Here is a 20,674-nt window from a genome sequence, read left to right as displayed (position 1 = left end):
AAATATATTATTTTTCTAGCATGTTCCAGTGAATTTGCTTTTATCGGGCTAAAATCCTAAGGAAACTGACTCTGAACACCTGATTACAATTTCGAATCATTACAGCCCTTTGAAATATTTGACTCCAGAAAGGTAATATGTCATAATGCAGCATGTAAAACCACATTAAAATACTGCTCAGGCTGCCAATATTTTTCTTGCTTTTTAGTGCTTGGGGAAAAAATAAAATAAAAGTAGCGTTATGAAGATTTTTCTTCCTGTTTTTAAGTTGTTCTATATTTATTTGGTAAGAAACCTCACCAAAGCAAACAATTTCTTTCATCCATATTCAAACCATCCTCCAACTTTTTCATCAAATGGAGGTCTTGACCAGCATCTCAAACAGCCTCTCTTTTTTGCTAAAGTGGTTCCACGTGGCAGCACAAAATACAGAGTTTAATTTAAAAGGAGGCAATGGAATATTGGCATCAGCCAATTGTTGATGTCAAGAAAGAAAAGGCAATAAAGTTTTGCCTATTACTGAAGGAACCTAAAGGTGATTTGTGAACCCCATCTGCTGTCCAAAAAAACATATAAATCCCGATGCCATTATCAATAACAGTAAACAAGTTTCAAAGATTAGGTAAAGTTGGCACTTGAGCCCTCAAGGCTTGAAAAGACTTTCTAGGATGGACTGAATATAAGGGCAGAAAACCTGCTTTAAAAAAGCAGCACACGATCATTTATATTAAGCTTAAAATGAGGTTAAAAATACTAAATGCATCACCAAATATAATTTTGTTTACTAAGTAAGAAAATTCAGAATCCATTTGGAAAGATTTCACAAGAAAATGATTGCTATTATATGAAAGAATGAAGAAATTATATATATATTATGTTGATAATTCAATAATATACACAAAGACCCTAATAGCCTGGTACATAGCTTCTGTGATGCTTTAGCAAAAAGTCCTGTACAAAAGTCGCTTCTGAGGTGTTCTTACACATAGGTGAATAGAACTGTTAAAGCATTATGACCACAGAAGACTGGACCTGCTATTAGCTTTTGTCCCAATGCAGCCATCTTTAACCTAGTCAACAGCATATGATACAGCCTGTTGAAATAGTTCTATACAACATGACTGCTTTAAATGGTGATAGCTGTAAAGGAGGGATATCTCCATTTAAAATAAAAATTCCCAGATGATTTCAATGAACATTCAAATTAAGAATCACTGAAATATTGCTAATTTATCACAAGTCATACAAGAGCTAAAATACTGTGCCTTCATTTTAAACTCCTACGTTGACTCTACTTCTGGAGTATTTTTAGCAGATTGGAGTAAATAAAAGAAAACTAGTATAAAGTCTTCAAGGAATGTCCTTTCCAGTAGAGAAGAAAAGTTGCAAACAAACTTTGTATTAAATATTTTAAAGTGCTCATTATAAATGAGTGTAATTTTTGTGGGAAAGTCAATGAAGGAGGAAAAAAATTACTTTTGCCATATTAAATGAAGGAAGGTTTTATAAAGATGTAACATTTGAAATAAATTTTGAGGAATAAATAGGTTTTTACCAGATGGAGAAGAGAGAAAATGAGTATACCACCAAGCTCATCTAAATGCAAATCCTTAAATAGGTATAAAACATTTCTCTGTTTGATTCAGAAGTTCTGAATGACGGAAGGGAAGGGAAGAGGAGGAAGGGGAAAAACAAAGTTAGCAAATACTATATATCCTGACAGCTGAACTGGAATTAACTTTTCCAATTCTCAATTTTTTCATCTATGAAATAGATTATAATCCTTGCAGAAAAAGAAAAAAAAGAAAAAGTAGAATTCAGCTCCAAAGCATAGTACCTCTCATATAGTATCAATAATTACCCAATAGTCTCATTTCCCTTCCCCCATCAAAGAAAGATAAGAGAATACAGGAAAAAAAATACGACATGAAATTACACTTTATTAGAGTTTAGAGGACTTGTGAAAGACATGATTGAATAGAATGTTTGACTAAATCTAGTGCTACAAATGTATTGTTATTACTTTACTACAAGCATGGTTCATGGTATTAATGTGTGAATCAGAAAAAGATTCTAAGATGTCAGAATTAGATACCTTTTAACATATATGTGGTTTGTTTAATGTTTTCTAAAAGATACAATCTTCTATTAAGTAAATTCAATTTTCTACTGAATTTTGACTTTGATTATGAAATCAGAGATATGCTCTGATAAGACAAAACTATATGCAACATAAATACATTTTAAAAGGCAGTAATCTTCCAAAATCATGAATTTTGAAGGAGATGGTAACTTTCTTCTATATTTACATTAATTTGCATATCATCACTGGTCTTTTAGAAGAGATTTATTCAACCATATTCAGTGTATGTCTATTGATTTCCTATTATGTGCTAGGTACTTTAATAGCTGCTATACTTTAACATCCAGATATAGTTATTATTAAGAAATAGATATAATCTCAAGAAAGTCATGAATATTAAGGGAAAAGCTGAAGATCCCATGAATTACATTAATGTCGGAAAGACATAAATGCTATAAACTTTCTATATACCATATATATACATACTATGTGATATTGCATGATTGAATCCAAGAAGAAATTGAACATTATACAAATCATGAGATTAAACAAGATTAATTTCAATCAACTTATAATTGTTTGAAACTAAAGAGCTTGAAACACAATTTCTCATTTGCTATGCTACTTAAATAACACATGGAGAAGCTTGCGTAATATTTTTAAGGTGAATTTAAATTTTACAAAATTTAATAATATTTTACTATGCATTAAAGTCTAGATTTTTAGTTCAATGTGTAAAAACAAGAAAATAAAAGAGACAGAAGAGAGACAGAGATATACAAAAATTCTGTGGAACTATAGAGCTAAGCATGTTTTGCTTTGCTGTCTTGGATAGTAACAGAATGCATTGAAGAGGAAATGCCATTTGAAGTGACTTTTAAATGATGAAGGAAAAAAGAAGGGAGAATACATCTTAGAGAAAATAAGTGCATTGAAATAGAGGCATGGACTTTTGTAACATCATAAAAGATTGGTGAAAATTTCATCATTATTAGGACAGGGTGGAGAAGTGACAAAATATAAAGGTTAACGTATAGTTAGGCCAAACATTAGGAAGGCTTAAATACCAGATCAAGAAGCTTAGGCATTATTCTCTATGTAACAGAGATTATACACGAACATCAAACTTAGATTTCTGTTTGAGAAAGAAGATGATGACAACAGTGAGAAGGATGGACTCAGCTTGGGCAAGAACAGTCAAGATGCTTATAGCAACATTCCAAGTGAGAAATTAGGAGGGATTAATCTAAAGGGTGGCAGTAGCAAATGGAAAAAGTTACCTGCTAGGGATTGAGTGAGAGGGACCTCCTGAAAAACAATTCTCTAATAATGCTTAAAAACAATCTAATTAATAGCAATTGATATCTTTCATGGTTTCTTAGATTATTTTAGGAAGGAATGTAGAATAAATTTTGCTCAACTATCTACCCAATACAGAATCTTCTCTAAAATGGCAAGACAACCACACTTAAAAAAAAAAAAAAATTCCTATCCACCTGTACCTGTCTATTGCTTGAGACATTCAGCAATAGTTTCTTCTACTGGTTTATCTTCCGTGATAAGCAACATATTATTTTCCACATGTCTACTGTTTCCTTAATTTTCATGCACTATGTTCCACACATGTACAATGTCTCTGTGTCTCCTGGCTGTATTCAAATTTCATTTCAGTATACTAATTACAGTGGGACTGATATAAGTATCACTTGGTGTTATTTTTCAGTAAAATCCAAGTATCAAAGAAAAACAAAGGAATGACAGATTTAACATTTTAGTACAATTAGCCAATAGAGTAATTATACACATAAAAAATAATTTAAATGTAAAGTTTTTAGGGAAGAATAATATAATGAGTTTAACTCTATGCATTCTTTTAGATTGGATCAACATATGAAATTCCTTTCACCGTAATAAGAAATTAGTTCAGAAAGGGAAATTTTCTGAGCTGAATTAGTTTAATGAAGATGGACAGGGTAGATCTCAGCTCTGAACTTACAGTCAGATAGATTGTCTCTGACAGTAAATTATCACTTTATTAATTGCATTATAAATAAGATGTTAAAATCATCCACAGCTGCATAGATTCTTTAGCCATGATTCATTAAAATAGTTTTATAATTAACTGGATTTTTATTGTGGCAAGCCTGTAATAAACCCTGTAAACAGCAGAAATGAGGATATTCTGTAATTTATTCCATAAGCATACTCATATATGCAAATCAAAATGTAAATTATTAATCTTTAATGTCTTGTGCTTTTCCCCACACTTTGCAGTGATTCTCAATCACTGTATCCTATTACCATAACCTGAAGATAGTCACTTGTATTTGGAACGGGGGAGGAGATTCAGGTGAAATCACATTTTGTTCATTATATCAACTTTTTGACAGCAGTTATTACAGAGATGATTTGGGCAGCTTAAGCCAAAAAATGTAAAAAGAAAGATATATTATTTTGTTGTTGTTTGTCCTCCAAATAATGAGAAGATATGGGATGGTTTTAAGTGTTGGTAAAATTATATTTGTAATTTTGAAAGATCACAATGGTGACAAATCTGAATTAGAAGGAGTAGGGTAAAAATATAGGGATAATTTAAGAGGCTATTTGAATTAAGGAAGCATGAAAATATAAAGGACCAAACGATGTAGCATTAATGGGAATTAAGAAAATAGGAAAATAATTAATATTATTTGAAAGATATTATCAACATAATTTGATCATATGGGCTACTTGAGTGAAAGACTAACTTACATGACAATACCATTAATAAGGTTTACAGGAGATGGTGCAGGTTTGGTGAAAACATAGTCCCTTGCCTTAAAAAATTCCACAATGAACTGTAAAAGTAAGACAGGAGATAATATTGAGCTTTACTCCTCAAAGTATGATCTGTGGAGCAGCAGCACTGGCATCCCTTGGGAATTGGAAAATGTGAAAGACAATGAGTATAGAATAAAAAAATATAAAATTTATCTAGTAGGAAGATCACAGAAGAGAAAGAGAATGAATGCCATACACTATTCAAGATAAAATGAGAACAATGATTCCAGAATTTATCCAGGAAAGTTATGAATAGGTAGCAGAACAATATGAATACATTCACATGGGACATAGTTTGGCGATACTTCTAAACAACAAAGAAAATAACTTTAAAAGACTGCCAATCAGATAAAAATATTTAAAGTGATAAGAAACTTCTCAGGGGAGATACATATACTCCAACAGAATTGTGTCAAAAGAACTACTACAAAATGTTCCAAAAAAGAAGGAAAATCAGATACAGGGTCTTATTAATAAAACAAGGAAATAATTACAATCTTTAATACATAAATATGTGAATACCAACATTCTTCATTGTAAAGAAAAAATTACTGAGAAATAAACAGTAAAAAATTTCCAATAGCTTTCCATTTTTTCCATTATTACATTTGTTATTATTTAAACAGTCTCCAATGAACATGTATTAATTATATAATAAAAATAATGATTATTCAAAAACAAATATTATTCACATTTACTTGAACACCTTTTAAAACTAAACCAGAGTTTCAATTAATTTTCATGATGGTTGTGTAAGGAAAATAAATTTATCAATATTTTCCATTCTTCCACTTTCATGAGGATGATCAATATTTTCCACAAACAAGTACCAGTTGGAGCCTGAAGTGTTAGACAATGCTATAGCTCTCAAATGATTGGTCAGAAATTTATTTTTTTATACATTTCCAAACATGTATAGTATTTATAATTTTTATATTTTTTAATATAAAATATCTTCATTATGTTATAACTGTTCATACTATGAAATACAATCCACATGCATCCTTATAATTGAGATCATCTATACGAGCAACAATCTCTGTATGCTTAATGAGAAATGAGTGTGTAACTATGCCTGATGATAGGGGGTCAATTATTTTTTACTAAAGTACTATTTTTATAATTAATTTTGCCCAGGAAAGCATATGATGCTTTTTACTGAAAAGTAGTTCATTTCACTTATATGACCACTTCAGATTTTCTTTTCTTTTTTCCTTTGCAATTCGCAACAAGAAAAATACAAGATACATCAGAAATGTCAAGTCTGCTGGTTGACTCGATTTTTAATGCTTCATTTTAACAATAATATTGGAAACATATTCGAAACTCCTCTTGTGTATTCTGTGTGTGGGGAGGGGAAAAGTTAATTAAGAATTACTGAGTGTTTCACAGGCCAGTTCCCTCCACATGTGGTTTATTTACTAACAACTTTAATCTTTCACAAAACTACAGATAACCCAAATACTGAAAATTATCATTTAAAGAAAAACTTTCCCTTTTGAAATAAGTTTAAGAGATGTGAAGTTGATACAAAGTTCCTGTATACCCTTCCCCTAGCTTCACCTAATGCTACTGTTTTGCATTTTTCAAAGCAAAATAACACTGATATAATAGTATTAACAAAAGTACACACTTTATTCAAATTTCACCTTTTCCACTAATATCCCTTTTATGTTTCGGGATCCAATCCAGAATACTACACTGCCATTTACTCATTTTCTCTTCTTACCCTCTCCCAATCTGTGATTTTTCCTATTCTCCCTCTTACCAAAAATCCACTGTCTTTTTCTTTATTGAGGTGTAATTGACATAAAACATATTAATTTAAGGTGTATAAAATAATGATTCCATATTTGTATCTACTGAAAAATAATCACCAAAATAATTCTCATTAACATTTGTCACCATACATAATTTTTTTCTTGTGATGAGAACTTTTAAGATATACTCTCTTAGCAAGTTTCAAATATGCAATATAGTGTTAATAACTATAGTCGCCATGCTGTGCATTACATCACAATGACTTATTTTATAACTGAAAGCTTGTACCTTTGGACTCCCTTTACACATTTTGCATACTGTATTTGTATTTCTCTGACTTATTTCACTTAGCATAATGTCTTCAAAGTCCATCTGTGTTATTGAAAATGGGAAGCTTTCATTCTCCTTTATGGTTGAGATTTATTCCATTGTATGTAGATACCATACATTCTTTATCTATTCATCTGTCGATGGGCACTTTCATTATTTCCATCATCTTGGCTATTGTGAATAATGCTGCAATGAACATGGGAGTACTTATATCTTTCCTAGTGTTTTCACTTTCTTCAGCTGAATACCCAGAGTGGAATTGGTGGATCCTTTGGTAGTTTAATTTTAATTTTTTGAGGAACCTCCAAACTGTTTTCCATAGTAGCTACACCAATTTATATTCCCCCCAACAGTGCACAAGGGTTGCCTTTTCTCTATATCCTCACCAATACTTATTACTTTTTTTTAATAATAACCATTGTAATAGGTGTGAGGTGATATTTCAATGTGGTTTTGATTCATATTTCTCTTATGATTAGTGATGTTGAGCATCTTTCCATGTGCTTGTTGGCCATCTGTATGTTTTCTTTGGAAAAATATATATTCAGAATCCTCTGTCATTTTTAAATTGGATTGTTTGTTTTTTTGCTATTGAGTTGTATGAATTTTCTTCTAGGAATTTTATAGTTTAAGGTTTTATATTTCAGTCTTTAATTCATTTTGAGTTAATTTTTGTGTATAGTATAAGACAGAGCTCCAGTTTCACTTTTTTGCGTGTGGATGCCCAGCTTTTTAAACACCACTTATTAAAAAGAGTGTCTTTCCCCATTGTATATCCTTGACATTTTGTTGTAAATTGACTATATATGTGTGGGTTTATTGATGGGCTCTCTATTCAGGTCCGTTTATCTGTGTCTATTTTTATACCAATATCACACTTTTTTGATTACTGTAGCTTTGTAATAGATGCTTCCAGCTTTTTCCATCTTTCTCAGGATTGCTCTGGCTACTTGAGGTCTTTTATGATTCCATGCAAATTTCAGGATTGCTTTATTCTATTTCTGTGAAAAAATTCCATTGTAATGTTGTTAGGGATTGATTCCATTGGCTCTACACATTGGTGTATTATGGACATTTTAACAATATTGATTCTTCCAATCCATAAACATGCAATATCATTCCATTTACTTGTGTCTTTTTCAGTTTCTTCCATCGGTGTCATAGTTTTCAGCATAAAGGTGTCTTATCTCTTTGGTTAAATTTATTCCCAGGTATTTTATTCTTTTTGATGCAGTTGTACATGGGAGTGTTTTAATTTCCTTTCAGATAGTTCATTGTTAGTGTATAGAAATGCAACAGATTTTTGTATGTTGATTTTGTATCTGGCAACTTAACTGAATTTGTTACTAGTTCTAACAGTTTTTTTGAGATGCCTTTAGGTTTTTTTATATATAATACCATGTTATCTGCAAATGGTGACAGTTCTACTTCTTCCTTTCTGATTTGGATGGCTTTAATTTATTTTTCTTGCCTGAGTGCTTTGGCTCTGTCTTCCAATAATATTTTGAATAAAAGTGGCAAGAGTTGCCATCCCTGTCTTGTCCCTCATTTTAGAGAAAAGCTTTCAACTTTACACTATTGAGTATGATGTTAGCTGTGTGCTTGTCGTATCTGGCCTTTACTATGTTGAGGCACATTCCCTCTATAGCTACAGTGTTGAGAGTTTTCATCAAAAGAGGATGTTAAATTTTGTCAGGAGCTTTTACTGCATCTATGATTATTATCTTTCATTTTGTTAATGTGGTTTATCACTTTGATTGATGTGTAGATATTGAACCATCCTTGCATCCCTGAAATAAATCCCATTTGATCAGGGTGTATGATCCTTTAATTTCTTTTTTTAAAATGCCTATGAATATTTGTCCTATGCTATTCACATGGGATTTCAGTAATCAATTTAAAATAAATAATTGTTATTAAAGTATATTGATAATTTATTTCTTATACACACAAATTAATGACTACATTGAATCAGACATGGTAGTCTTTGTTAAAGCCAATAACTGTTTTTAGTATATGTGTACATTCTCACATTTCCCCCCACACCAGTATGATATAACTAAAGGAACAAGATGAAACATGTTAGACAAAAGGGATGAATATAATCTTAATATGCTTCCAAGTATTAGAAAATAAAATAATGATAGTTAACTGTTGTTGAATATTTTCTATGTGGCCCTAAGTTACATAATCAATATGCATTACATGATAAAGTCCTTAAAGCAATCCTACAAGGAAGATACCATAATCTTTATTTTTTATATGAGGAAACAATCTCATTGAGGGTTAGAAATTTTCTCAAAGGGACACATAAGTAGTAGAGCCAGAACTGAATGCAGCACTGGGTAAACTTAATTAGTGTCACGTCTATACATATAGTCTGTTCACTATTATACTCAATGTGCCTAGCCCTGTACCTAGCCCAGGAAGCCATAAATCCATTCACACTTTATCAATGAACACTGTATAGTTTTCTGAATACTGTATAGTGTAATTCCCTTAATCATTATCTAATACATTTACTGACAGATCATTCTTATTAATTTATAGCTTTCCTAGGAGGTCATTATATTCCCCATAGTAAAAAGAATAAGCATATAAGCTGCTACGTGTTCAAAGATGATATTCCAATAGCCTTTCTTTCTTATGAAACTGCAAGTCTCATATTTACTAATAAAGTTTGCTAAGTTGAACACTTTGCCTCTATATAATCTATTGTTTAAAAACACACACACACACACACACACACACACACACACACACAAAAGAAAAACCAAATGGAGGTTGAGACGGGATAGAAAGAATCCTCAACACTAGTTATCATTTTGGAAAACAGAAAGCAGACTCCCAAGAGTTTTAATTCTGTTAACAATCCAGAAAGTGTGGAGGAATCTAGGGATAGCAAAAGTAGAGCATGAGATGCACTCCTATGTGGGAAGTCCCAAATAAGGAACTAGAAATGTGGAAATATATGCCCGAGATAATGGGGACATGAATGAGAGGGGTGGAATAATTGCTAAATCAAAGGGAATAATGATAATAATAATAATAACAATGTTTTCTACCTCATAAATTTGACCAAGGCTGGCCTTATTACAGAATTAATGCCAGGAAGTCCTCTGAGAATTTATGTTCATTGATTTAATGTCATAATTCATACTAAGAATCACTAGGAAAAATAAGGTAGATTATCATCATCAATTATGTCTGAAAACTATGGTTATTCACTGTATGCTGATTTCCTAATCTTCCTTTTAACCTTAGTTGTTTCAGGAGTTGTCTTTCTTACTCTCATAATGAGATAATCATGTAACAATGGAAGATGAAAGCAATTCAGAGGTCAAGGAACAGGGGTCCATCTTTCCATCTCCACATATCCACAATGTGTCCTTAAAAAATCATTTAATATATCTGAATGTTTGAGAGAATATTATAAATAGAACACCCTACTGTATGTGCTTATAAAAGAAAAAAAAATTTTTGATTGAGAAAATGCTCATTGTAAAACATCACACACACACACACACACACATATACACACACACAAACTGGTAGATTACCACTGATCATTGTATTTGAATTATTTTGAATCTTACACTTGATATGCTTAATTCAGACTATTTATATCAATTTGACAAGCTGCATAACAGATTTCACTCCCCTCAATACCTGTATTTCTGTCATTCCTAAATTCAACAAGGAAAATTTGCCCCACCTTGGTTGGAAACTATTAGTTCAAGCCCACTTATGGGATGTATAATCAGTAGATTAGATCAAAATCAGACACACTGACTTCCTCGAAACTTATCATACATACAATGCTGTATTTAAAGCAAATACAAAAAACAAACTTAAACCATCACACTACTAAATGCACATACTCTTCAAAATAGTAAAAGCAGACACTATTATTATTTCTTAAAAATGCTTAGTTGATTCAAGTTTACCTAGGTACAGAGAAAGTCTAAGAAAGAATAACCTGGTTAATACCAATATAAATAAAAAGTCCTCCAGCGGGAAACAGAAGAATCCGGGAGCAAAAACCCAGACATAAAAAATGTGCTGTATTCCAGCGTTTGTTGATGTGTCGATATTCCTGATATAGCTCTATTAAATGCAATGCCCTGGGCGCCTCTACTAGTTAAAACAAACAACAAACAAACAAATCAGATTTCTCTAGAGCCTCTGTCACTCTTTTCAGCCCCTACTGTGCTCCAGCTAATGTAAAATATGCTTTGGAATACATTTGTTATGAAATAGTTTCTCAGTGAAATAGTATAGAGGCATCTTAATGAGATCTGCAAAACAGATAGGGATATTTTAGCTGCCCTTATCCCTTTTGCTTGAACAATATACTTTGTAATTAGTGGTGTGGTAAAACATTATTTTTAAATGGATAGGAACTGAATACATTTTCAGGCTCTCATGGGAAAACCCATGAAACACAAGAGATCCATGAAACAAGGTTTTTTAGTTTTGGTTTTGTGGGTTTTTTTAAACAAATTTGCTTTGCAAGGGACATTTTTAAAAGCCACAAGTAGTTTCCTACATTTCATCCTGTTATTTACCTCTGTGTGGTTTTAAGAGGCTATTTTAGTTAACAATTTAATAATTACAAATTAAATGGAGAGGATGTTCTTTTTTGTTAATTTCCTTTTATGTCTGACTCTGATTTTCTTTCATCATCAAACAGTTCTTTTCATTCTTTTTTGTTTGTTTGCCCTTATGTGTTGTTTCCTTGTTAATGTTCGTGTTTTTTCTCTTATATTTATTTTTTCAACTCTTATTTTCTAGTCAAAATGTACAGAGCAATATAACTCTTACAGCAGAAATCTCTTTCTCTGCTTAGATGAACAGATGATATGCTCTGCAAAAAGTAGTAGCAAAAGGTAAGAGGGAAATTTTTAAATATTCTATTTTCCATACAACTGTCAGGAATGTAGTCTTCCTGACACAGGTCTAAATATTTTAATATATTCTAAATAAAGTGACATATCACAATTTTAGTCCATAAGAAAATGTTTCCCTCTGTTGCTTAGGAAATATATTTTACAGGAATTTACTATTTTTAGACTTTCCATAATATGAATCAAAAATTGAAAACAAAAGTAACTGCTTTATGTTTTTGTTTGTTTGTCTTGTATATTGCATTTGATTGTTGACAATCTCCCTATGTTTCACTGGATTCGCTCTCCAACTTGTTTCTGTATTTTTTCTTTCAGATGTATTGACTTAAGTAGTTCCCCTGGTTTATTTAGCCAGTCCTAAAACAAATTAAGACATTATTATGCTGTTCATTTTCCTATGACCTCTGACTCTGGCAGTCCAACCTTCAGTCATGGTCTGAGCTTTCCAAATGCAGTCTTTGCTCAGTTCTCATTGCTCTTCTACAAGCTCTTTCTTAGTTGGAGAACCTCTTCTCATGCTCTAAGATTCCGCTTCAGCATATATTTTCACAGGATTTCTCCAACCCTCCCAGCACCAGCTCTGCCAAATCCGTATGTTTGGACATTGGGGTCCTAAAGACTTTATTTTCTTTTAGGAATTTTCTCCACATCTTTGTTGTTTGTTCATCTTTCTTTATCAAAGTGAGGCTAGAGAATGCCTGAACATCAGTCAAAAAAATATGTCAAAGACCCAACAGGATAGAGTGGATGGAAAAGCTCTTCCTTACCAAGGGTAGGGTAGGATAAAAAAATCTGAAACTGGATCAACAGTACAAAGCAGAACCAAAGTGGTTAAGAAACTGTGTATGGTTTCTACAGCCACTATTTCAAAAGCAAAGAGGCACTATGTCAAGTAATCAATGTGTTTAATTACTTAGTCTTCTTCACCACTGGCTGTGATTTTCTTGAAATAATTGTTCCATAATCTATCTAAATGTCCCCAGAAAACAGTGCTTGTGATATAGAAGATACTCAATAACTCTTTGTTGAATAATTTAATTTTAAAAATAGAGACATAGCCAGTCACTGAATCGCAGTTAAGTAACCTACTAAAGAGAAGATTCTTCAGAAAATCCCAATTTTTAAATATCTGCATGTATTTGAATTAGATCCACTTCATTGAACTTTTCTATCCAATTGATGGGAAATTTCCAACAGAGTCCTCTATAGTGCATTACAGTGTTGAGGCTTATGTGATGCTTTCATTATGAATAAAAGAGGGTTCAATGATTCTAATATCCCAAATAATTTATTTTTCAACCACATATATGTTTCTACTTCATAATAGGTTTAATTAATATTTAATCACTTTAAAATTTTACTCAGTCAGTTTAACTACTCTTGACAGCTTCCACTAAGGAAATGTTTTGTTTCTCTTCCAGGAAAGATTTTAAGAATTTTCACCTGAAATGTCTTATGGATCCTATAAATGCATAGCCCTGGAAGCAATATTTTCTTCAATTTTCTTCAAAGCTAGTAACATATAAATTCACTAAAATATTGTGTTACCAGGATGCTTGGAAACTCTCCTAATGATAGCTGTCATGTTAATGGGCTGAGGATTTTTGGGTAGATAGACCAGATGCAGTGAGCTATTTTAGAAAAATAGCCCCAACTTTTTGGATACTAAAACATTGACATCTGCTTGAAGTAAAAACAGGAATTATTCTAAAAATTAAAGTGATTGGAACAGTTTTTTTAAAAAGCACGTTTTATTGCCGTTGGTAAGAATGAAATTCATAGAAAGAAAGCTGTTATCAAATATAGGTAAAAGCTATGCAGTAGCAAGATTTTTTAATGCCAATTAATTCTTCTTTCATGTATTAAAAATTCTTCCTTTACATGTATTATTTTTAAAAGTTTGTATAAAGGAAGAAAAAAAGAAAACAGCCATCTGCTTAAGGAAAGAATATATGAAGTTATATGAGAAAAAAAATCCAACCTAATATCTTTCTATATATGAGATGTTCTTGCAGTTCAGTTTTTTTTGTTTTTTTTGTTTTTTTTAGGTTTTCACCTAAAAAGTACATGTTTGTTTACTTCCCCATCTTTGCTTGGGAATCAGTCTCTTTCTTCTACTATTACTGCAGAATGTTATTTCAGAATTTATAAAATTTATGTAAGCCAAAATTTAGAGAAAGGAAATATGATTGTGTTTCCAAAAGCCTTGTAGTTGAATATTTTATAAGAAATAGGACATTTGTCTGTTAATCTGGAATAATGTTACTTAATATTTGTAGAGGACAAACACAGTGTCAAAACTTTAAACTTTATAGGTTACATATTACAAATAGACTATAAGTTGTATATGATTAGTGTTCTTATTTTACACATGAGGAAATTGCTATAGCAAAGATTTAAGTATTGCTCACGGTTACGTGAGTCATGGAAAGACGGAGCCCTGATTTGAACACAATATTTAGAATTTGCCTACTCTCTCTCACTCTTTTTCTTTATTTGGAATCTATTTTAAAGGATCCAGCAGGAAAAAGTGAAACCACATTATCAGATTTTCAAGTACTCCGAAAAATATTGCGCATTCACTTTAGCTATCTAATCAGAATTTGTCTATACGTAATCAGTTACTCTGAATGGAGTCATTTTTCATTTAGAAATGCTTTCATTTAGAAAAATTATAAATGCTTTCCTAAATTAGGACCACAATATTTTACACTGGCAAGCATACAGACGATTTGAAGCCTTACTAAGCACTTATGATCTATGAGACTTGGTAAGTCATTTGAAACAGTTAAGTTACTACTTTATCACCTGTACAGTTGACTAACAGTTCTGATCATGCATACATATATATAGTGCTAATGTGATGATCTGAGAATTATAACCTCCATAAGGTCCCTAGTGTGGTGCTTTTTAGTTCCTTTTTATTCCTGAATCCCAACCTAATTTTCTTTCTGTTTGACATCGCTACTATCAATTTCATGTTTTGAGCCTCCTGAACACCAGCTATTTCTCACACACAGTGTGTGAGATATTATTCCTATTAATGTTGCCCACTAAAAACCTCATCCATTTTTCCTCTTTTGTTTTTCTACTGCCATTTGTGGTCTAGGACCACATAATATCTCACCTACCACTTCCCTAGGGTCCTGTTTCTAGACTTTATCCTCATCAATCATATATGCTGCTGTCAGAGATATTCCACGGTGATATTATATAATCCCAGTGCTTTAATCCCCATGGTGATTCCCCATTGTCTTCAAAATAAAGTGAAATTTACTTAATATGGTCTATAAGGACATTCATAAAATAGGTCCCCCTTATGTCACTGCAGCCCTCCAAATTTTCTCAGAAATTTTCTTTTCTCCCATTCTTTATGTTTTCCTATTACTTTTTGTTTGTTTGTTTTGTTTTTTGTTTTTTGCGGTACACGGGCCTCTCACTGTTGTGGCCTCTCCCGTTGCAGAGCACAGGGTCCGGACGCGAAGGCTCAGCGGCCATGGCTCACGGGCCTAGCCGCTCCGCGGCATGTGGGATCTTCCCGGACCGGGGCACGAACCCGCGTCCCCTGCATTGGCAGGCGAACTCTCAACCACTGCACCACCAGGGAAGCCCTTCCTATTACTTTTGCCAAGAGAAAACTTTCCCCTCCTTTTCAGAGTTCAAATTAAGTAACTCCTCTTTTTGGTCTTCTCTGTATTCTACAGAGAATGGACTACTACTTGACTTTTATGCATCATTGTACCCATTATAAATTTCCACCAGAGTATTTGGTTATTAAGATCTCTCAATTCATTTAGATATGCACACAAATGGTTTATTTTTCCAAACAACTGCACCCCCAGTTAAGCCATATCAAAATTTACTCCTAAATAATGCCTCTCTTAAAAATATTTTAACCTTTTACCATAATTGGCAGTTACTGTGGTTAAAGAAAAAATCTCATTATTTTTTTCAATCTCAGCAGGTTTATGTTAAAACTCTAATTTTAAATTTTTAATTGAAGTAATTAATTTTTAATTGAAGTAGAGTTGATGTACAGTATATATTACAGGTGTAAAACATAGTGATTCACAATTGTTAAAGGTTATACTCCATTTATAATTATTATAAAATATTGGCTATATTCCCTGTGTTGTAAAATATATCCTTGTAACTTATTTTATATCTAATAGCTTGTACCTCTTAGTCCCCTATGTCTATATTGCCCCTCCCCACTTCCCTCTCCCCATTGGTAACCACTAGTTTGTTCTCTGTGTCTGTGAGTCTGTTTTTTTTGTTGTTGTTGTTATATTCACTAGCTTGTCGTGCTTTTTAGATTCCACATATAAGTGATATCATACAGTATTTGTGTTTCTCTATCTTATCCATGTTGCTGCAAATGGCAAAATTTCATTCTTTTTTATGGTTGAGTAGTATTCCATTATATATATATGTGTGTGTGTGTGTGTGTGTGTGTGTGTGTGTGTATATCCACATCATCTTTATCCATTCATCTGTTTACCCATTCATGGGTACTTAGTTTGCTTCCATATCTTGGAAATTGTACATAATGCTGCTATGAACATTGGGGTGCATGTATCTTTTCAAATTAGGGTTTTTTTGTTTCTTTTTTTCTTTTCAGATATATACAAAAGAGTGGAATTGCTGGGTCATATGGTAGTTCTATTTTTAGTTTTTTTGAGAAACCTCCATACTGTTTTCCACAGTGGCTGCACCAATTTATATTCCCACCAACCATGTATGAGGCTTCCCTTTTCTCCATATCCGTGCTAACATTTGTCATTCAACTCATTGAAGTTTTGACTTGCATTTCCCTGATGGTTAGTGATGTTCAGCATCTTTTCATGTGCCTAATTAGAAAAATACATAGTCAAAATACTCTTTAACATAAATCACAGAAATATTTGTTTGGAGTCATCTCCTAAAGCAAAGGAAATAAAAGCAAAAATAAACAAATGGGACCTCATTAGATTTGAAAGCTTTTGCACAGCAAAGGAAACCACTGACGAAACAAAAAGGCAATCTACTGAATGGGAGAAAATATTTGCAAATGATATGACTGATAAGGGGTTATGGCTAATTAGTTCATTGTTAGTGTATAAAAATATAACAGATTTCTGTATATTGATTTTGTATCTTGCAACTGTACTGAATTCATTGATGAACTCAGTTTTCTGGTGACATCTTTGGGATTTTCTATGTACAGTATCATGTCATCTGCAAACAGTGAGTTTTATTTCTTCCTTTCCAATTTGGATTCCTTTTATTTCTTTTTCTTGTCTGATTGTTGTGGCTAGAACTTCCAATACCATGTTGAATAAAAGTGATGAGAGTGAGCATCCTTGTCTTGTTCCTGATCTTAGAGGAAATGCTTGCAGCTTTTCACTGTTGAGTATGATGTTAGCTGTGGGTTTGTCATATATAGGCTTTATTGTGTTGAGGTATGTTCCTTCTTTGCCCACTTTCTGGAGAGTTTTTATCATAAATGGATGTTGAGTTTTGTCAAAAGCTTTATTTGCATCTATAACTTATGGTTTAAATGTATTATTTATAATTTGTATTTAAATACTTTTGATACATAACATTGTCTAAATTTAAGGGGTACACATACTGATTTGATATTCATATATTACAATATATTTCAATATTGTAATATTATTGCCATTGTAGTAGTAATTAGCATCTCTATCATAGCACATAATTATTTCTTTTTAGGTTTTGGAATAATTAAGATTGAGTGTCTTAGCAAGTTTGAATATTATAATAAAACAACATTGTCTATATTCATTCTACTGTGCATTAGATCTCTAGGAAATATTTACTACTCATTTCAAGCCTGTAACCTTAAATAATTTCTGTCCTATCCCCTCCCTGTCAGCCCCTGTTAACCACCATTTTACTCTGTTTTTGCAAGTTTGACTTTTTTAGATTCCACTTATAAGGAATATCATACAGTAACTGTCTATGTTTGGCTTATTTCACTTGACATAATGTCCTCAAGGTACATCCCTGTTGTCTCAAATGGCAGGGTGTTCTTCTTTCTCATGGCTGAATTATACATATAATTATTTATCCATTTATCTTTTGATGGACACTTAGGTTGTCTCCATATCTTGGCTATTGTGAATAATGCTACAGTAAACATGAGAGTGTAGATATCTATTTGATATCCTGTTTTCATTTCCTTTGGGTATACACCCAGAAGTGGAATTGCTGGATCATATAATTGTTCCATTTTTTTTTAATTTTTTGATAAAAATACTGTTTCTATGGTGGCTGCACCAATTTACATTCTCAACAACAATGTACAAGTGTTCTCTCTTCTCCTCATCCTCTCCAACATTTCTTATCTTTTGAACTTTGGATAATAGGCATTCTAAGAGCTGTGCAGTAATATCTCATTGTGGTTTTGATTTGCATTTCCCTGATGATTAGTCATGTTGAGCATCTTTTTATGTACCTTTTGGCCATTTGGATATCTTCTTTGGAAAAATGTCTATTTAGTTCCTCTGCCCACTTTTTAATTGGATTATTTATTTTGTTACTGAGTTGTATGAGTGCTTTATAAATTTGGAAGACTATTAACCCCTTATCAGATATATGTTTTATAAACAATTTCCCCATTTTCTAGGTTGTTTTTGCACTGTTCATTGTTTCTTTTGGTGTGAAAAATCTTTTACGTTTGACGTAGTCCCACTTGATTTTTGCTGTTGTTTGTGTTTTTGGTGTCATATCCAAAAAATCTTTGCCAAGACCAATGTCAAGGAGGTTCTTCCCTACGTTTTCTTCTAGGAGTTTTATGGTATCAAGTTTTATGTTTAAGTCTCTAATTCATTTCAAGTTAGTATTTGCGAGTGGTATAAAGTAGGGGTCCAATTTCATTTTTCTACGTGTGTTTATCCAGTTTTCCCAGCACAATTTGTTGAAAATACTTTCCTTTCCCCATTGAGTGTTCCTGTCTCTTTTGTCAAATATTAGTTGACCACATTTGTGGGGAATTAATTCTGGGCTCCCAATTCTGTTCCATTGGTCTATATGTCTATTTTTATGCCAGTACCACACTGTTTTTGTTTTGTTTTGTTTTTGTGGTATGCGGCCCTCTCGCTGTTGTGGCCTCTCCCGTTGCGGAGCACAGGCTCCGGACTTGCAGGTTCAGTGGCCATGGCTCATGGGCCCAGCCGCTCCACGGCATGTGGGATCTTCCCAGACCAGGGCACAAACCTGCGTCCCCTGCATTGGCAGGCGGACTCTCAACCACTGCACCACCAGGGAAGCCCCCACACTGTTTTAATTACTATAGATTTGTAGTACAGTGTAAAATCAAGAAGCATGATGTTTTTAGCTATGTTTTCCTTTCTCAGGATTGCTTTGGCTATTTGAAGTCTTTTGTAGTTCCATACAAACTTTAGGATTTTTCTTTTTCTATTTCTGTGAGAATGCCATTGTAATTTTGATAGGAATTTAGATGCCTAAATTCTATAGGCTTTGGGTAATATGGAGATTTTTTTTTTTAATTCCCCCCAATGCTTTACTTCTGCATTATGGATAGCTTAAACAGAGCAGATGGTTTGGGGCTGGCTTTCACATAAATTTTCTCTCCCCCTCTCTTGATCTGTATATGTTTCCTCAAGATTGGTTAAAATGTGGTTAGGAAAAAATAGGAAAATGGCTTCATGCATTGGAATCTAGAGGTGTTGCTCTCCCACTCCCTTGGGAATACTTTACTATATCATCTCTCCAAAATGCCCCCTTCCTTGCTCCAGTAATACAGGGACAGCTCCACAGGCCAATGAACAAGCAGATGACCAAGTTTGGAAGAAAAAATAAAAATAAGAGGCTTTATTTTTTTCAGAGATATTCCCAAAATGTATTAGTATTTCTCTTTGGGCTCAATTTTCACTCAGTAAAAAGGTGAAGCAACCCTCTTCTCTCTTACAGGTAGGAAAGAAAAGAAAATAGATGTCCTTTGGTCAGTCAATGCTAGTCATCGAGAAGGACCCAAGACCAACATGCTTTAATACAATTGAAGGAATCTCCCATCAAAATGTTAGTTTTGTCATTATTTAATCACCACAAATAGAGGATTCAGACAGTGTCAATTGAGACATGGCTCCCTTCTAGCAAATTTTAAAAATTGGAAGTGTTAGTATCCCTCAATTACCAGATCTTATTTGAGGTGCCCTTCTTTTTCATATGGCTTATTGAAATAAATTAATTTCTCCTCTAGTCTCCATATTTCTGAAATTCCAGAGCTGAATTGATTATAAGTCAGTCTATTAACAAAGCATCCACTCTCTTTTGAATAGGTCTTTTCATACATTCTTTCTTCTGGTATGGAATTGCTTAGGCCTGTGAAACCTGCCTTTTCGATTAGATTTGTTCCTTATACACTGGAGAATGCATCAAATGGAGAATATTGTTCAGTAGATCTTTGAGATGAAGTTGCCATTAATACTTTTGCAATGGGTCCCTTAGTGTACAGTGAAGACCAGTTTTCCCACATGCTTTCAAAGACTGTCTAATTTAGGTCTCAAATTCAGTAGCTGTGGTCAGGTGTCCAAAGTATGCAACTAAACAATCCAAGGTCAACTTGACCATATGATGAGAGGATGGATGTCTCTTGTGCCTATGGATAAGCTACTTGAATACAAGGATAGCCCCTTAAATTGCCCCTCTATGATCACAGATAATGCATTTCACTCAGCTGCTCTAGCACTGTCTACAACTAAAATTCAGAACCTCACAAACTCTGGGACACACAAATCATTTACTC

This window comes from Delphinapterus leucas, chromosome 17 (genome assembly GCF_059928025.1).
Source record: "Delphinapterus leucas isolate spDelLeu-1000000601 "Yukka" chromosome 17, BTC_Dleu_Yukka2, whole genome shotgun sequence".
NCBI classification, from domain to species: Eukaryota; Metazoa; Chordata; class Mammalia; order Artiodactyla; family Monodontidae; genus Delphinapterus; species Delphinapterus leucas.
This window is presented reverse-complemented; position numbering follows the sequence as displayed.